Raw genomic sequence first — 20,496 nt, 5'->3', positions numbered from 1 at the left:
TCTACAGGGAAGAAGGGGAGGGTCCCGAACCCCGGAAGTACTTGCTACAGGGCATATATAATGGCGGTAGTGATGGCGCTGGCTCTACCTCCTATCTAAGTGGATGCCCTATCGGGAGAAACGCGTCAGAGAGGAGGCGCCGCGTCATCACATCTAGACCAGGCAGCGGTCCGCACTGCAGGCGGACCCCGCCATACAGCTCCTCCGTGAGGGAACTCGCTATTATTGTCTTCACAACTGTAAGTGCAACCATTTGTTTTAATAAAAATCTACTGTTGGTAATGCACCATTGCGGTCCCCTCTGTTGTGTCCCCTATTATTGAGGTCGACCAGACTAAGGAGTTACAGCAGCCAATCAGAGTCTAGCCACCTTTGGCAGGATCTTCTTTCGTCAGGCTTTCTGACTGGGTCTGTTCCTCTTGGACACAAGCAACTACATCAGCCATCCTAGAGTCCAGTAACCCCCGGCAGGACCACTCATCACCATAGAACCAGGCTTCTTGTTTGGCTTTTGTCCGGTAAGAGTCTAGGGAGCACGAGTGCGTCAGAGTGCCTTCTGTATTTCTGGGAACTTTTCTACCTGGCTGCATGACCTTTGGAGCGGTCATATTCATATATGCCCTTAACGTTTAACTTCTGGTAAGAGGCCAAGCTGGTGGTGGGACTTTGCACCTTCCAATCACAGTTCACCTTTCCCCAAGCTGGAAGTTTTTGTCACCATTTTTTGCACTTTATTTATGGACTTATAATATGGACGTTTATTGCACATTGGTGTATCACTAGTCACCTTCTGGACATTTTTTGTTTTACACGATTTGCATACGTTTTCATTTTTTGAATTATTATTGCATTTTTGGTTTATTTGTTTACATCATTTTGTATGTTGCACATATGCACTAGGGCAGCGCACCTGATTTCTTTACCTATTCTACAACATACACTCTAAGGTAGCAGCACACCCTATATTGAATCAGCGCACTTTCCTACTCACCACAAGCCAGAGGGAGAGGAGTTTGATGGTCCTGGCTTGTTATGGGAGTCTTTTTCAGAGCTGGAATTTGGGAGCCCTACACAAGCCCGGTTCAATGATCTCTTGGAGTGGAGGGAGAGCAGGTATGACTGGGACGATGCTCACAAAATTGAGCAAGACCTGGTCCACCTGGTGACCCGGGAGATGGAGCTAGAACAGGGCTACCAGCAGCTGTTCCAATACTATGAGAAGGCTCAGCAGGAGAGCAGCAGGACAGACCCAGAGCCAGACCCATTCAGAGGGGACGAGATGGTAAAGTTTTACTGGGAAGAACCCCAGGTGGCCGGTAGAGATGTGACCGAGGTCTCTCCACCGGTCCTGCAGGGAATTGGGAGCCCAGTCTCCATTCCCCAGCGGCAGTGTAAAGTGCAGGGAGAGGAGAGCAGCGTCCTCCCTCCCCAGCGGCAGGCTGAGTTACAGAGGGCAGAGGTAATTGTTCCTGCCCGCCAGCAGCAGAGTGATATGCCAGGAAGGCAGTGGAAAGTCCAGGGAGAGGAGAGCAGTGTCCTCCCTCCCCAGCGGCAGTGTGATGTGCCGGGAATTGGGAGCCCAGTCTCCATTCCCCAGCGGGAGATACAGCAGGGAATTGGGAGCCCAGTCTCCATTCCCCAGCGGCAGTGTAAAGTGCAGGGAGAGGAGAGCAGCGTCCTCCCTCCCCAGCGGCAGTGTGATTTTTTGGGAATTGGGAGCCCAGTCTCCATTCCCCAGCGGCAGTGTGATGTGCCGGGAATTGGGAGCCCAGTCTCTTGTCCCCAGTGGCAGAGTATCCAGCAGGGAATAGAGAGCCCAGTCTCCTTTCCCCAGCAGCAGAACTCTGTATTGGGAGGAGAGACAGTCGGTCTCCCTCCGCAAAGACTGGAAGTATGTATGGGAGAGGAGCTTGTTACCCCCTCTCCCCAGCGGCCGCTTAATGTACCAGGGGGAGACTGTAAGCCCCCCACCGGTGCAGATGGGACCGTGGTCTCTGCACTTACCACACAGGGGGTAGGGATGGTCGGTCCTACCCCCCCACGACAGAGCTGTGTATCCAAGGGGGAGACAGTCAGTCTCCAGCCACCAGGCTCCAACCAGACTACTCCGGTGGTAGTGCTGGCACCAGGACAGAGTACCGCTGGTCTCTGCCCACTCAGCAACCCACCAAGGCAGCCTACCAGTCCCCTACACAGCCGTGGTGAGGCACCTGGACATGGACAAGCTTCTCCTCTACCCAGGTGTAGTAACCATTTATTGTGGTGGGCTGTACTGTTTTTTCTGCTTTATGGGTGGGCTGCTGGACTAACAAGGGCACTGACCGGCAGGAGGTCAGGTACCCTGTTAGTCTTTTTGGAAAGGGGGAGAGATGTGACGAGACCAATCTCGCCACATTGCATTGGAGGAGCCTGGTTTCCCGCCTGCTGCCTTTGGACTATGGACCAGACTTTAAAAGACTTTGACTCCCTGGCGATTAAACTGTATTCGTGGGGTCTGAGTGCCATTCACCTAATAATGTGCACTCAGACCTTAGCTATCTGGGGATATGTAACATGTCTATGTTTAATGTATAAAAAGTAAATTTATATATTTTAAAGCATAATATTGTATTTGGGTCCCCATGTGTGTAATGGAGTCTCGCTGTGAAAACTAGTTTTAGCTGCAGAGAGGGGGGGGGGATTGTTTCCAGCAGCCCCCTCCTGAGGAATGTCTACTGATTACCTGAGTGCTTTTGTCTAGAGTGGGGATGTTTTGCTTCTGGGAGTCTGTAATGTGATACATGTCTGTTTGTGTTACAGTCTTCCATTTGGTCCCCTAGGGGAGTGTCCACCAGGTGGGAGACCTGCATAAATACGGGGGCAGGTAGCCCTCAATAAACATACCACTGCTTGAGCCTCACACGGAGCCTTGTCTTGTTCTTGGGGGGATTCACTGTATGCTGTTGGAGACTGATTGCTAGGAGTGTAAGCTAATGTATGCTTTTCCTGTTCGTCTGCTAGCAGCTATTCCTGAGGTTCCAGATTGGAGTGCTATTTTGTATCCAGTTCGGGAGTTTGGTGTCCTGCAAGTAGCTGTGCCTGTCTCTCAGAAAGGGGCATATCGCCTAAACTGATTTTAACCCCTTGTCTGCTGAAACGGTCCGTTACATGCTCTCTCCCCAGGAGGGCTCCAAGCCTTGGAGGGGAGCTGCTGCCCCACCGAGGTAGGCTTTGTAGCTGCTCTTTAGGTCTCAGCAGTGTCAGTGCTGAGGACCTGGAATGGTCTTCTGAGGAGCTGGCTGTGGAACTTCACCATAAGGATCAGGTCTGGAGAAGGATTACCTCCCACCACTGGACAGTGTCCGCAGGAACCTGGAAGGTGCGCAGTTATCCTGGGAATTTTTGAGTACTGAGTTGATTCCTGGTGACTGTATGTGCTTTTGGGATTTAAGTGCCAGAGGTAGCTTGGACTGAGACAGCTCTCATAGGATCTTGTGATACTGGTCACTCCCCTGTCATCAGCAGGATCCTGGAGTAAGAGCCTAGAGAAGGGTGTCCTGTTGGTACAGTGCAGCATTTTAGAGTGTTCCATGCCCTAATCCCTCTCCCCCTTTTAAAGTTCTGCAAGCAATACATTTTAACAAGACATCCCTCTAGGATAAGTTATTGGAGTCGGAATGTATGGACTGGTGCTTGTGGTGGTGGATAACCTCTGTACTACTACAGAAGAACCAGCTATAACTAGTGGCCCCCGCAGGGGTAGCGTTACATTAAGCCATGATAATCATAGCACCAAAAAACAAGAGTTTGTCCGTGACCAAAATACCAATACATGCTCAGAATGCTCCTGCCATTTGCTGCACAATGACTTCCTCACCCATCTCGATACTGCTAAAATTGGTTTCCCACAAGGACTATAAAAAAAACATCATACTGTATGCAAATAAAATGAAAAACTAGGCATTATGACCATGGCACTCAAATACTAAAACGTTTATTCAGAACCACAATACTAAAATATGGATTTTTTTCTACAGCTTACCTGTAAAATCCATTTCTTGGAGTACATCACGGGACACAGAGCCATATTCATTACATATGGGTTATAGGCCACCTTCAGGTGAATGGACACTGGCAATCAATCAGACAGGAAGTCCCCCTATATAACCCCTCCTATACAGGAAGTTCCTCAGTTTTGCAGCAAGCAATAAATACCCCATACAAGAAGGAAGGGACCTCTGTGTCCCGTGATGTACTCCTAAAAAATGAATTTTATAGGTAAGCTGTAGAAAAAATCCATATTTCTTTATCGTACATCAGGGGACACAGAGCCATATTCATTGCATATGGGATGTCCTAGAGCAATGCACCTGAGGGGAGGGGAACACCATCAATACTGCCATCAGACCACAAAATGTCTACATAGCTGCCTGCAGAACACTGCTGACTCCTCCTGGGTCCTAACATCAACTTGATCTAGTGAACATATGCACTGACAACCAAGTTGCGGCTTTGCAAATTTGAGCCAAAGAAGCTTGATGGCGAACTGCCCAAGAGGCACCTAATCTTCTGGTAAAGTGTGCCCTTATCGGAAAAGATGAAACCTTCCCTTTCAAACCACACACCTGGATAATAACCTGGCGAATCCAACGAGAAATCGTACATTTAGATGCTGCCTGCCCTTTCCTGGGCCCTTCTGGCAGTATGAACAAAAGATCGGTCTTACGAATCTGAGCCGACATTTTCAAGTAAGTCTTAAGAGCACGTACTACATCAAGAGAATGTAATAACCTTTCCTCCTCTGTTTGAGGATCTGGAAAAAAGTAAGGCAGTACAATGCCCTAAATAAGTGAAACGCGGACACAACCTTGGGCAAAAAACCTGGGTGTGGACGTAGAGTCACCCTATCCTGGTTCTTTACAAGAAAGAGCTGCTAGTTCTGATACTCTTCTGGCTGAAGTTATCGCATTCAAAAAGACCAATTTTCTGGTCAAAAGAACCAGTGAGATAGGCCCCATGGGCTCAAAAGGATGTTTTTCTAAAACTGCCAGCACCAAATTTAGGTATCAAGGACACAATGGTGGCTTCATTGGTGGAAGCATACGTAATATCCCTTGAATGAAGGTTTGAACCAAGGAATGTGAAGCAATCTCTGGAAAAAAACGACAAGGCTGAAATTTGACCCTTAATAGTGCTTAAGGCTAATTTCATGTCTACCCCTACTTGCAAGAAAGCTAGAATTCTCCCGATTATATACTTGCAGGGATGACATTTCCTGGCTTCACACCAGGCAATATAAGATTTCTGGACTCTAGAGACTGGCTTTCTAGCATTTATCAGTGTAGAAACTGCAGGGCCAGATATACCCCACTCTTTCAAAATCAAGGCTTCAATAGCTAAGCCGTCAAATTAGAGACAGGGTGAAATATGGGACCTTGAGAGAGCAGGTCCAGACGCAGTGGAAGAACCCAAGGCCTTGCCACTGCCAGTTTTTGAATTTGTGCATACCAAAACCTCTTCGGCCATGCTGGAGCAACCAGGATTACTGGTTTCCCCTCTAGCTGGATTCTGCATAACAGTTGCGGCAGCAGCTGAACTGGAGGAAACGCATAGATCAGGGAAAATCTCCTCCCAAGGAGTTGCCAAAGCATCCACCCCAACTGCAAGTGGATCCCAGGTCCTGGACACAAATCTCTTCAACTTGTTGATGAACCTAGATCTACATCTGGGACCCGGCCTACCCCCCACCTGCCCCTTTACAAGGAAGGCTTAGAGGTAGACTTGGTAGATCTCTGGGCCTAGGGTTTCTTCTGCCCTTGCCCTGAAGGCTTGGTCCTAGATCCAGATGGCTGACTCCATTGCGACTGCCAGGGATTAGAAGCACTGAGAGTCTGAGTGCTGGGAATCTTAAAAGAAGGATGTTTGCTTTTCCTCTTAATGGGTAGCAACGCATTCTTCCCCCTCAAAATCTTTTGGAAATATTTATCCAGATCATCACCAAATAGGCATTCTCCATGAAAGGGAAAGCCAGCCAGCAACTTCTTACACAGTAATTCCGCAGACCAGCTTTTTAGCCATAGGATTCTGAACATATGCACTGTCAAAAGAGCAAAAAGTGGCATTTGCTGTATGGAATCTTTAAGAGCATCCACTTCAAAACATAAAGTGCGAGGTAGCTCTGTCAAATCTTCCCCAGGCTCTCCTTGAGAGGGAACTGTCCTGAACACTCGCCTAATATGGTCTTTTAAAGACTGACAAACTCCTATAGCTGCTACTGCTGGTTGTATCGCAGAGCCTGCAACAGTAAAGGAGGCTATTAGTAAAGATTCCAACTTTTTATCAGCTGGATCTTTAAAAACCTGGGCATTATCCACAGGACAAGTTAAACTTTTGTTAACTGAAGAAATAGCAGCATCCACAGTAGGTATACACCATTTTCTTGTGAATTTTTCCTCCACAGGATACAATAATGAAAACCTTTTGGGAGGAACAAAAATCAGGATGATCCCAATCAGCATACATTACCTGCTCCAAAAACGGATGTAAGGGAAAAGCCTGAGGACTTTGAGGAGGAAAAAGACTTCAGACATCTCTAAGAGAGGTAATTTGTATTCAAATCGGACCATTTCAGTGAGAGACTGAATTAACAATCTCTGGGATTGAGAGGCCGATCCTGACTCCCCGGAGCTGGAAACCACAGCTTGACCTTCTATAGGGCTATTTACAGCTACGTCTTCCACATCCTCTGCCCAATCATGAACTTACTTAGGGGGTGGCTCAGGTGAGGGGAAACTATCACGTTTCTCCCTCCTTGTGATGCTATAATCATACCAGCAATCTTACCCTCAAGGCCGGCTAACATCAATGCCAAATTGCCCTTAGTGACGTAGGTTGCGACAGAAGCACTAGGATTAGCTACCATGCCTGACAGATTGGCTAGTTGCCTCTGGACCTTCAGGGGGAGTAGACACAGAGGAAGCATAGCGCTTCTTCCAGCTGTGACCCCCCCCCCCACTCCTCTTTCAGGAGGACATTGCTCTTAGGCAAGACAAGCTTGGGGTACTAACTTTAGTGTACTCAAGGCTTGTGTCAAGCTATACAGCTTATCACACAAAGCACTGATTATTCCAAAGATACATAACCTGACTGTGCCTGTAAACATGCACCCACAGTGACTCACGCAACCAGCTGCTGCTGTTCTGTGTCCCTCCAGCCTCCTGGCAGAGGCTTGCACGAAGGAAGTATCTCCTTTTGAAAATTGCGCCATTTGCAGTTGTACTGCGCATGCGCGGTGTGCTACCTGACATCCACGTGCACGCCAATCAGGTCATGACACGCTCCTCCTGCTCCAGGCATACGCTTATTTTAAAATGGCGAATATTCGCACCCGCGCAGATGATCCTTCGCCACAGACATGCCATTGAAGGTGCTGCTTGATCCGGAGCCCCTGAGGGCACAAATGTCTGGACGCTTTTGCGCCAAGGCGAACAACTACAAGCCAAACAACATGGGGTGAGAGCAGCATAAGCAACCAAGCGCGCTTTGTCACAGCTGATACCTTACAGGTAATCAGTCCAGGGTGAAAACATTGTGTTTAAACAAACAAGGTGTGCTTTAACATAGCTGATACACCTACTGTTTTGCACAGGGAGCAAGGAAAGTGTTTAAACAAACCAGGTGTGCTTTGACATAGCTAATACACCTATTGTCTCTTGTAGAGACTAGCATGGCACTCAGTATTTGTTATCTTAAAGGGAACAGTGCATACAAATATTTTTACAAATATTGTTAAACTGGACTTACTAGTCCCGCCACAGGATTCTGTTTTGTAACAAGAATCTAATCTTCACCCCTCACGGTGAGTTTCTGTCACTTGCTGACCTTCAAGGACTGGGTCCCCTTGTTTTAGAGGGGCCGCTCCCTTGGACCTGTAGAGCACCCTGCCGGAGCGCCTTTGGGATTGGGTTTTACCAAGGGTCCGGATCCCAGGGTCCAGTGCCTAAAAAGGACAACGTTACAGGCAAAACCACGTATCTGCTTTCCCGAGGCTCAGGTACCATCTTTTTAGTCATTTACATTTTTGGATGAATCTTATTGCTAACCCCTTAGATTCAGCGATCTTTGATCGGGGTATGTAGCATCATTTTCTTTCTAGTTCTTTCGAAAAAATATAAAAATGTGGAGAGCTTCTCCACCGTGACCATAACCTTTAAGACACTGGTGAAAAAACTTGTATAGGAGGGGTTATATAGGGGGACTTTCTGTGTGATTGGTTGTCTGTGTCCATTCACCTGAAGGTGGCGTATAACCTATATGTAATCAATATGGCTCTGTGTCCTGTGATGTACGATAAAGAAGAATGCTAAGAATGGTCCTGCCATTTGCTGACCAATTGCTTTCTCACCCATCACAATACTGCTAAGATTAGTGTTCTAAAGCGAAGATAATGTTATTCATGGTAATGTGCGATTGTGTTCGAAAATAAGTTAAAGGTTGTCCTGACAATAAACTTTACTTGTTTGATACCTTTTTGTCTAGTAGTAGATTTACCATTAAAAGTGTTTTGTTATATCTGTTCAACAATTAAACCAAACTACTTGTTGATCCCGCCTTCCTTTGCTCTATGCATGTGCTGTAATGTTATTAGTTAGCATTATTTCAAGTTTTTTCTGTGGAATACAGAACATCTCCCCCGTGTTATGGAGAAATAAAGAGGGGGTGTTCTGTTGTCCTGTCCTAGGCCAATAAAACTGCCCCTTTACAGATACTGTATAATAACACCTTCCCCGTGTTATGGAGAAGAAAAGAGGGGGGTGTTCTGTTGTTCTGTCCTAGGCCAATAAAACTGCTCCTTCACAGATACTGTATAGTATGGTAATAAATACTGTATGTCTCCTTAGGACAGCAAGTGTGATACTGTCAAAATCACTAGGAGAAAAGAAAGGAACATAACTGAAAAAAGAAAACTAATGCAGTTACCACATGTAAGAACATGTAAATTGTAATTTATTAAAATTTTTCTCCTTGGGTTTAGCTATGCTTTAATTGCAGGTAACCCCTACTTCACACCCTTCCATGCAAGGCTTACAGTTCTCCAATCTGCTGTTGTTTTCAATGCCCTGGTAGACTAAGGGTGATGCTGAACAACTGCCTTTTTTTAATTAGTTCCAGTGTAATCCTCCATCATGCTGTCAGACTTGTTGGTGGATTACAAACAGGAAAAAAAAAAACTAAACAAATGCCGTGCTACAGAATTAATAGTTATTTCTCTGGCCCTGTGGCACAATAGACTCAAGTCACTAAGCTATAACAATCATTCTTTCCAGCAATGAGAGCCATAAGAGTAAAAAAGTGACAATCACGTGGTAGAAATCAATGATTTTTTTTTTTATATCGAAGCTCTGCGGTGAGGTGTTTAGTCATTACCCTTTGAACAAAAAAAAATGATAACCCAGCAAAAAAAAAATGCATGGAGGTACAGAATAGGACCAACCTCTGAAGAGGAAAGGCCCCAATCCCTGAACTCTAGTCTACTTAGGTTGATGCCAGGTGGACCCTGATCCTTAGGGACCTTCCAAAGCTTATCCTCTAAGAGGCTGTGATCTGAAGATCTAATCGGATATCACAGGAGAAAGGTGTCGCATGGATGTTGGAAGGAGGCAACCAACTTTCTTAGGACATTTTTGAGTACAGATTGCTGTTAGAGACTTTTAAGCCTCGTACACACGCAACGAATTTCCGCCGACCGGTCGTCCGTCTTTTGTCCAGAGTGGTGTCTGTTGGTTGGAATGTGCTCTAGACTGCACACAAATTTTGTCGTCCGACAGAATTATACTTCAGAAGTGATGTCTTGTGTTGGTTTGCTTTCTTTGTGTTCTTTCATCTCTGAGCATGCCCAGTCTTGCTCATAAGATGTTTCCCTGTCGAAATCTGTACTGACTGCACGAAAATCGGACGTGTTTAGACGGTGGACAAAAATTTTATAGCCTGCACACCAGAATTTTTTCGGCCGAAAAGTCTGAGTCGGTTGTCGAGAGCACCATACTAAGAAGCCGAAAATCGGCAGATCGGTCGTCGGACGAAAATTCCCGGCCGAATTTCGACTCGTGTGTACGGGCCTTTAGGCTGCTGCCAGCCCTCTAGTGCTAGAGAGTCAGTTGTGTGCTTTTGCAAAGAAGACATCAGCTGGTGTCCTGAAGAGCTCAGTCTATCTAGTTCTTGATGAAGGGACTCTGCTCTGACTGCTCCAAGAAAGACACTTTTGCTTTTAACTGCTTCTACTATAAAGCCAAGCCCACATTTTTTTTTGAACAAAGACTTTTGCGTCAGTTCTACAGAAATAAATTTACTGTCATCTTGTACATAGTTCTTTTTGGAGAATCCCACTCAAATCCCCCAATCCTACCCAAGTTAAAGGGTAACTCCACTTTAATGGGGAAAAAAATACTAATAAAAAAAAAAATAATAATATAGTGTATACAATGGCAACACAAGTCATATTGTAATTAAATGTTAGTAAAAATGAACTTTCCTTTTCAGTCTGCAGCTCTGTAATTTTCTGTAAAATACAATGCAATATGGCTACCTGGAGGTGTTTTGCACACAGAATGTGTACAGAACACCCCCAGAAACATAATTTCTTGCTTGCGTGAATGGCTCGCTGATTTTCCCAGAAGTCTTCCCTAGGACACAAGTCAGATTTTAGGCATCCTCTGCAACGCAAATGTCATTTTTGGTAAGATACTCCCAATAGGAAATCATGTCTAAAGGGATGCAGACCCAGCAATTTTCCTCATTAGAGCCCCATAAGTGCAGCAGCTGATTGATAATTATGAAACCACTCCCATTAGATTCACTTTCCCACATGGACACAAACAAAAACGCAGAGATTTCTTCAGAGTAACAAAAGGTAGAAATCTGCAACAAAGTTTGTTAAACTCCTGGCAATGTACATACATCACCCAGAGGGGAATGATTTTTTCTCAACAAAAGTGGAGCTACTTTTTAAACCAAAAATAAAAACACAAAAACCAAAAAAAAAAAAACACCCATGGACTTGTCATTCAGCCAAAGAGTGACTGTGATGTTGTGCCTGGTTGCGGGGCAACTACTGGGGAAAAGGAATCCTGGATATTTCCAGTAGTTCCTTCGGGGGTGTGGGGGCGAGTGCTACACTAATACCAACAGATGCTAAACCTGATCTTTGCCAATGATTGTAAGAGCAAACAGCACATGCATTAAAGCTTAGTAAATTGAGCGTGAGCACCACTTATACACTGCAATGTGACAAGATTATGGAGAAGAAGCGTAACTAGAACCTTCAGGGCCCCAGTGCAAGAAGTCATGAAGGGACCCCACACCATAGATCAGTGGCAGCGGTGGTGGTGGGGGGGGGGGTCATTAGCAGAGGTGGTGGTGGAGAGGGGGATGGGGTTAGTCCACTGATGGTGGTGGGGAGGATTGGATCTGCGGCAGTAGTGGTAGTGGGGGGGTGGGATCAGTCCACTGATGGTGGTAGAGGGGCATGGAATCAGTCCAATGAGGGTGGTGGGGGGATGGGATCAGTCCACTTGGGGTGGTGAAGGGAACAGGATCAGCGGGAGCAGTGGTGGTGGTGGTGAGGGGGTTGGGATGAGATCCGTCCACTTGGGGTGGTGGGGGGAAATGGGATCAGTGACAGCAGTGGTGGGGGGGGGATAGGGACAACATCAATTGTGGTGTCGGGGATAGGGATGACATCAGTGGCAGTGGTGGGGATAGGGATGATATCAGAGGCAGTGGTGGTGGGCATACGGATGACATCAGTGGCAGTGGTAGGGATAGGGATGACATCAGTGGTGGTGGTGGGGATAGGGATGACATCAATGGTGGTGGTGTAGGGGATAGGGATGACATCAGTTGCGGTGGTGGGGATAGGGAAGACATCAGTCGTGGTGGTGGGGATAGGGATGACATCAGTGTCGGTGGTGGGAATGGGGATGACATCGGTGGTGGTGGCGGGGATAGGGATGACATCAGTGGTGGGGATGGGGATAACATCAGTGGCAGTGGGGGGGAGGGGATGGGGATGGCATCAGTGGCAGTGGTGGATAGGGATTTACAATGTCCACTGCCACTGATGTCATCCCTATCCCCTCCATCACCACTGCCTCATGGGAGGTGGGGGGATGGGATCAGGCAGAGGGATGGTGGTGGGAGGGATGGGATCAAGTAGAGGGATGATGGTGGGAGGGATGGGATCAGGCAGAGGGATGGTGGTGGGAGGGGGGTGGCAATAGGCAGAGGGTTGATGGTGGGCGGATTCGATCAGGCAGACTGATGGTGGTGGGGGATGGGATCAGGCAGAGGGATGGTGGTGGAAGGATGGGATCAGGCAGAGGGATGGCGGTGGAGGGATGGGATCAGGCAGAGGGATGGCGGTGGAGGGATGGGATCAGGCAGAGGGATGGCGGTGGGGGAATGGGATCAGGCAGAGGGATGGCGGTGGGGGGATGGGATCAGGCAGAGGGATGGCGGGGGGGGATGGGATCAGTGACTAGCACTCACCTGCTCTCAGTGTCAGTTGATTGCCCCTCCTCCATGTTCAGTGTGTCTCTGCTCTCTTCTCCCTTCACGTGCCTCCAGTAATGCCTCTCCTTGCATGGGGTCTCCTTACAGAACAGAGAGCTCCTCCTCCTCCACTCTACTGGCTGCAGCAATAAGTGGTGACGGGTGGGTGAGCACCCTGGCACCTTACCCCCCCCCCTTTGGTGGGTGATCCTTCAATAGCGCCCCCCCAGTGATGGAAAGGGCGGGCAAGGCCAAGTCGCAAGTGTGACTGCTGCGACCCTGGTATTTCCGCTACTGTCATGGAATATCTGCTGGTAATTTTGCTGTTAAAATGTTTTCAGTTGCTTCCTATTTTAATTGCTTACATGATGTGTACAAAATATTACCCTAACATCAGCCTAGGTCAGACAGCTCTCATGCTAGATCAGCCTTTTTCATCCAGGGTGCCCTGAGGTTTCTTCAGGTGTGCCCCATGCCTAAAAATTGATCAACAATTGTATACATTATGATTAGACACTGGCATCCTAACAACCAATGATGTCACCAGTTGATAAGGAGGATGTCTGTTGCCTCTACACCATTCTTGTTTGACTCTTCTTTGCTCCTCACCCTCAGCACTGGGGTCACATTAGCTGACTGATGGAGAGAACTTGAGGGAAACATTGGAATACTAGTCAGTACCAGTATGAAAAAGTGTATTTGCTTTGGCAGAATAAATCACCTGTCTTTGGGTGTCCTACATGTGGATGTTGCTGCATTATGTAAAACTATCAGAATAGTTTTTCACGTTATAGAATGGGATGCCATGAGACTTTGCATAATTTTAAAGGTTGCCTTGAGATTGTCTATCATTTTAAAGGGTGCCTTGACTGAAAAAAGGTTGAGAAACACTGTGCTAAATTCATGCAATCTCAGTACTGTAATGAGAAATTCTGCAGTGACTGCATCCCTTTAGTTAAGGATGAGAGAGTATCTCATCAAAATGAAATTCCAGTTGCACCGGTGCCTAAAAATGTGCTTGTACCGCAGAGCAGATGACTAAGGAAGGCAGTGAGCCAATCACCCAAAAACGAATGGTAATTTATAAGGAAGGGTATTCTGTACAAACATCTGCAGGTTGCCATATTTCAAGCAAGGGGCACTTGCATATTTGTATTTTTTATTTTAGAACATTATCACATTTGAATATTGAAACGAGGAGATATTGTTAAATAAAAGAAGAATGTCAGGGCCACGAAAGAATAAAATAGAGACGTGACCCCATGGGATTGTCACCCCTAACACCCATTTGTTTTATAAATAAAATGTACTTTTAATAGAGGGCTATATTGGTCTGTTATTGGTTAACAACAATTCTGTTTGATATTGAAGGTCTATCTTTTTGGGTAACGTCGCCCACTTTGTGGGTGATCAGTGGTTGGTGAACTGTTACTTGGTTGGTATAAGATATTGCTGCTTGAGTTTTAGTGACTAAGCATGTTGGTCTGTTAATGGTTAACAGCGGTTCTGCTTGGTATTAAAAGTTAAAGTTCATTTCATAATTAAAATAGTTTTAGTGCTGGTTCACATATATGCGATGCGGTAACCCAATGAATCCACTGCGGGTTCCCGCATCATATTCAAATCGCAGGCAGTTCACACTGCCACATGCGAATTGCTGGGGGATGTCAATACAAAGTTAACGGCACCCCCAGATCTGTTCGCATATTGCAGTGCGAACTGTCAGTTCCGACATGAATCAGATTGCATAGGTGTGAACCACTATGCGATCCGATTCTGTCGTGCACCAGGGGCAGCCCGTCCATTGAGGGCGCAAGGGTGCCGCCCCCCCCCCCATCCATGCGTCCGGCCCACTAATCTACATGCAGGGCACCAGACATATGAATTCCAATAGGGGATTTTTTTTAAGCATGTGATTAGAGCCGGAGGCTCTAATAGGCTTAAGAAAAGGGAGGGCTCGGGGCGCAGAGCACTGTGCCCTGAGCCCACCCAGTTGTGTGACAATAGCGAATGAATATTCGCTATTGTAACACTGACTCTCCTCCCAGCCAATCTAGAAGAGGGTTGTGAGACCCCTTTCCTGATTGGCTGAAAAGAGACGCGATCTTACTGGCCAGTGGCCAGGAAGATGCAGAAGACACATGGCGGCTAGAGAGGACAGCGGCTCAGCCATCCAGCACTCCCCGGCTCCCGACAGGAGGACAAAGGTAAGGAGATGGGGGGGGGGGGGGGAGGAATGTGTCGCCTGACTGACTGACCTGACCCGACCGACCGACCCAGGGGGGTGGCTGAATTGGCATCGCACAGACATCGCATGTGATTTTCAGAGCAGTGCGCTCCGAATCACATGCGATGTGAACCGGGGCTTAAACCCAATAAAGGGGTTGCGACCTAAATTTTTCCACAATCCTTGTTGTGTGTTTATTTTATATTTTAGGTATGTTCTTATGGTATGATGGGAGTTAATGGGGTGTACAACTACAATCCCATACAGAATGGCTTGTATAGCAAAATGTTATTGATATTTAGAGTTAATCCAATTTGGCATTTCAGATTTTGGTGCAAGCAAAAAAACTGTTTGCGCTTTTTTTTTTAAATCATTAATTGATATGTGCCCCTGTATGTCCAAGTCTGCCCTCATCAGCCACTGCCCAACATCTTATTCTTTTGAATTTTTATTTTTTATGGGTAATAGCTTCAGACCAGAGACACTTAGGAGTTGAAGGGCAATTAAAATTGGGATTTTTTTTTTTTGTTTCAGGTGGGTTGATTTATTTATACAGTATATATATATAAAATCTCCACACAGATTCAATTATTCTGTCATGAGTGGATGAAGAATTAGAGTAGAATAAATGAAACACTGGCTTCATATTTTAGGGACTTCAGAGCAGTGCCATCTTAAGAGCCTTATAGGCCCCTGGGCAATGCAGTGCACTGGGGCCCCCTGCCTACACAATCCCGCACGAGAATAAAAATGCAAGTTATCGATAAGGCGATATTTATTTATATAAATATTACAGGGAACACTATATACTACAAGAGTCTCTTGTAGTATATAGGATTCCCTGTAATATGTATATAGTAAGGTATATACTCCAGCTAGTTGTCTCTTGTAGTATATATTGGTCCCTGTAATATGTATATAGTAGGGTATATACTCCAGGTAGTAGTTGTACTCTCTTGTAGTATATAGTGTTCCCTGTAATATGTATATAGACTATATACACATTACAGGGAACACTATATACTACAAGAGAGTACAACTACCTGGAGGATATACCTTACTATATACATATTACAGGGAACACTATATACTACAAGAGAGTACAACTACCTGGAGTATATACCTTACTATATACATATTACAGGGACCAATATATACTACAAGAGAGTACAACTACCTGGAGTATATACCTTACTATATACATATTACAGGGAACACTATATACTACAAGAGAGTACAACTAGCTGGAGTATATACCTTACTATATAAATATTACAGGGAACACTATATACTACAAGAGAGTACAACTAGCTGGAGTATATGCCTTACTATATAAATATTACAGGGAACACTATACAGTAAAACCTTGGTTTGAGAGTAACTTGGTTTGAGAGCGCTTTGCAAGACAAGCAAATTTTTCAAATAAATTTTGACTTGATATACAAGCGATGTCTTGATATACAAGTAGCGTCATGTCACAACTGGGTATAAAAGAGAAGAGAGGCGCCTCTAAGTGTAGCAATATTGTTACATTTAATGAAGGTTCAATATTTAGCAGCTCACATGGTTGATGATTAAAACAGGCAGATCTAAGTATGCAGGCATTCGGGGTAAAGCTGTCCACATAGACCGTCCTCTGCACCGCCATCTTCATCACACCCTTCCAAGCTGCGCTCCACGAGCAATTCAAAGTCTCGCTTTCAGATCACTCTACTGCAGGGTAGTCTTCCCAATCACAATTGCAGACTGACATCGGTGAGAGCCAGTGGTTCAGAAGATGGTCTATGTGGACAGCTTTACCCCGGATGCCTGCATACTTAGATGTCCCTCTTTAATCATCAACCATGTGAGTTGCTAAATGTTGTACCTTCATTAAATGTCCCCATACTGCTACACTTAGAGACGCCTCTCTTCTCTTTTATACTCTGTGGCTCCTGCTGGATTTTGCTTCTAATCCCCTTGTGGAGGCTCCATTTGTGGATGGACATTTTATGATGACACAACCTATCACATTGCTATAATCTTTGTATATAGACTATAAACTGAAAGACTTATGAATAAATGGTTGTGGAACGAATCATCTGAGTTTCCATTATTTCTTATGGGGAAATTCGCTTTGATATAAGAGTGCTTTGGATTACAAGCATGTTTCCGGAACGAATTATGCTCGCAATCCAAGGTTTTACTGTATACTACAAGAGAGTACAACTAGCTGGAGTATATGCCTTACTATATAAATATTACAGGGAACACTATATACTACAAGAGAGTACAACTACTACCTGGAGTATATACCTTACTATATACATATTACAGGGACCAATATATACTACAAGAGACAACTACCTGGAGTATATACCTTACTATATACATATTACAGGGACCAATATATACTACAAGAGACAACTACCTGGAGTATATACCTTACTATATAAATATTACAGGGAACACTATATACTACAAGAGTCTCTTGTAGTATATAGGATTCCCTGTAATATGTATATAGTAAGGTATATACTCCAGGTAGTTGTCTCTTGTAGTATATATTGGTCCCTGTAATATGTATATAGTAAGGTATATACTCCAGGTAGTAGTTGTACTCTCTTGTAGTATATAGTGTTCCCTGTAATATGTATATTACTATGATTACTATAGGATATACTACCTACTATATATTGGTCCCTGGCCTATATGTATATAGTAAGGTATATACTCCAGGTAGTAGTTGTACTCTCTTGTAGTATAGTGTTCCCTGTAATGTGTATATAGTCTATATACATATTACAGGGAACACTATATACTACAAGAGAGTACAACTACTACCTGGAGGATAATATATACCTTACTATATACATATTACAGGGACCAATATATACTACAAGACAAGAGACAACTACCTGGAGTATATACCTTACTATATACATATTACAGGGACAAATATATACTAAAAGAGTCTCTTGTAGTATATAGTGTTCCATGTAATATGTATATAGTTAGTAAGGTATATACTCCAGGTAGTTGTCTCTTGTCTTGTAGTATATATTGGTCCCTGTAATATGTATATAGTAAGGTATATATTATCCTCCAGGTAGTAGTTGTACTCTCTTGTAATATAGTGTTCCCTGTAATATGTATATAGACTATATAGACTATATACACATTACAGGGAACACTATACTACAAGAGAGTACAACTACTACCTGGAGTATATACCTTACTATATACATATTACAGGGACCAATATATAGTAGGTAGTATATCCTCCTCCAGCCAGGACAGGTAGTAGTTGTCTGACTGTCTCTTGTGTCACTCACTGACTGTCACATCGATTAGATCCCCATCATCATACAATGCCATCATTATCACTTCACATTATGCCATTGAGAATGAGTTAAAAAAAACTGGCAGACTTACCTTACCTTACACGGCTGCACATGGCATGGGAGGAGGTGGGAGGAGGCGGAGGCGGAGCCAGTCTTCTTCTAGGGTCGACTCGACGGACGGAGCAGGAGGAGAGGAGAGTGAGGAGGAGAGCCGACGAGGAGGAGGATCCTCCTCCGAGTCCCCTGCTGCGGCGGCGGCGCTGTGCATCCTGGGTCTGCTCTGCTGCTCACGTCACTGGTTGCTAGATGCCAAGCGGGCTGGCCTTAGCAACCAGTGTGTGCAGGGCAGACTCGAGCCACCCACGGCCGCCGCCGGACTCCGGATCGGAGGGGAGGAAGCAACGGGGGGGGGGGGGCCCGGACGCCCCGCGGACAACGGAACGGGGGGGGGCCCTAGACCACCAGGGAGTGGGACATCACATGCCACCAATCCATTGATCCATGTGGGGCCCCTTGGCAAGTGGGGCCCCCGGGCAACCGCCGGGTATGCCCAATGGAAAAGACGGCCCTGCTTCAGAGTGGATATAGGTGACCCTTTGGGTGATTCAAGCTGCCAGCATCACCTGACAACGGAAGTAAAATTTTTGTGTTACATTGTGAAAACTGACAATCAGTGGGCACATGGCCAACATCTTATTCTTTTTTTTTTTATGGGTAATAGCTTCAGACCAGAGACACTTAAGCCTCGTACACACGTACCGATCGTCGGCCGAACGATCGGCCGTCTTTTGTTCAGGGCTGTCGTGTCTGTTGAAAACTGCAAAAGACTGCACAAGTGATGTCAAGTGATGGTTAACTTTCCTTGTCTTTTTTCTTTTCTGAGCATGCCCAGCCTTGCTAATCTGCTGTCTGTCGGCTGAAATCTGTACTGACTGGCGAACAATCGGCCGTTCTGGTGACGGCCAACAAAAATTTTAAAGTCTGCACGACAGATTCTGTTCGGCCGAAAATGCGCTGTCGGCTGTCGGAAGCTTCATACTAACAAGCCTACAATCGGCCGATTGGTTGTCGGCCGACAATCGGTACGTGTGTACGGGGCTTTAGGAGTTGAAGGGCAATTAAAATTGTGATTTTTTTTTTTCAGTTTCAGGTGGGTTGATTTATTTATACAGTTTATATATATATATATATATATATCTCCACACAAATTCAATTATTCTGTTATGAGTGGATGAAGAATTAGAGTAAAATAAATGAAACACTGGCTTCATATCTCAGGGACTTCAGAGGGGATATAGGTGACCCCTTTGGGTGATTCAAGCTGCCAGCATCACCTGACAACGGAAGTAAAATGTTTCTGTTACATTGTGAAATCTGACAATCAGTGGGCACTTGGCCAGAATCGCTGATATTATTTGCACAGTGTACAGAAGTGATGTATCTTGCCATAGAAAAGTTGCAGTGATTCTTTAGACACACTCCCTCAATGATCTCTTATACAGAGCATGTAAAAAAATAAATTGTTCGATGCTCCCCCAGTGGAAGTCTGCATAACATGGCTGCTGATATTTTGCAACAGTAAAGACTTTGCTTATTATCTGTGTGTAGTTTGCAATGAGCCTGAAATGAAAGGATGAGCACAGACGTGTTCCTCCTTCCCCTCCTCAGCCTGTCCACACATACTGCATGGGATTGGATTTACATCAGCAGCTCCTCTTCCTCCTATTTTGTGTCTTCAGATGCACTGCCCTGCTTCCCCTGACAGCTGCAAAAGAGAGAAGAGAGAATTTTTAGCAAGTAAGGCAATTTGGAGTGACATGCAAAGGATCCCTCCCCCTACACAGGCACTGATTAACCAGGAGATGCAATGGGCGCTAGGCAAAAACCCTGAGAATCCGAATTGGGAAGAGAGCCCCCAGAAGAGGAGCAGCCAAGCCGGGATTGCACCAGGGGTAAGTGCCAAATCTACACATATGCTGGAGCCTGGACTGTGTGTGTCTGCTTGGAGCTCAGCATTACAGCAGATCCCTCTGTCCCCTGTGCTGCCTCGGTAATTGCTTGGTTGGAGCTCAGCATTACAGCTGACCCCCCTGTGCTGCCTCTATACACCCCCCCCCCATTATATGGCATGATCACCCCTGTGCTGTCACTATACACCCCCCATTATACGTACCATCTATGGCATCACCCCCCTGTGCTGTCACTATACATTGATTGATGGGAATACAGCATTACAGCAGATCTCCCTGTGCTGCCTCTATACATCCCCCATTATACGGGCTGTCTATGGCATGATCCCTCCTGTGCTGCCACTATACATCCCCCACTATGCCTACCATCTGTGGCATGATCATCCCTGTGCTGTCACTATACATTGCTTGGTTGAAGCCCAGAATTACAGCAGATCTCCCTGTGCTG

At 45.6% G+C, this 20,496-nt stretch overlaps 1 protein-coding gene across 4 annotated transcripts in view; it reads left to right on the top strand.

Annotated features, from left to right (window-relative positions):
* The first annotated feature begins 19,702 nt into the window (after positions 1 to 19,702).
* Positions 19,703 to 20,496, top strand: part of SLC8A3 (solute carrier family 8 member A3) — a 523,260-nt gene continuing 522,466 nt past the window's right edge. For 2 of the 4 annotated variants that reach the window (XM_082242599.1, XM_082242597.1), the window contains exon 1: positions 19,842 to 20,030. The gene's annotated coding sequence lies outside the window, so the exon portion shown is untranslated. Of the gene's footprint in view, positions 20,031 to 20,496 lie in introns of all 4 variants that reach the window. The other 2 variants (XM_082242600.1, XM_082242598.1) reach the window with 2 other exon arrangements.

This window comes from Pelophylax lessonae, assembly GCF_965119305.1.
Source record: "Pelophylax lessonae genome assembly, chromosome: 13".
Classification (NCBI taxonomy): domain Eukaryota; kingdom Metazoa; phylum Chordata; class Amphibia; order Anura; family Ranidae; genus Pelophylax; species Pelophylax lessonae.
This window is presented reverse-complemented; position numbering and strand designations above follow the sequence as displayed.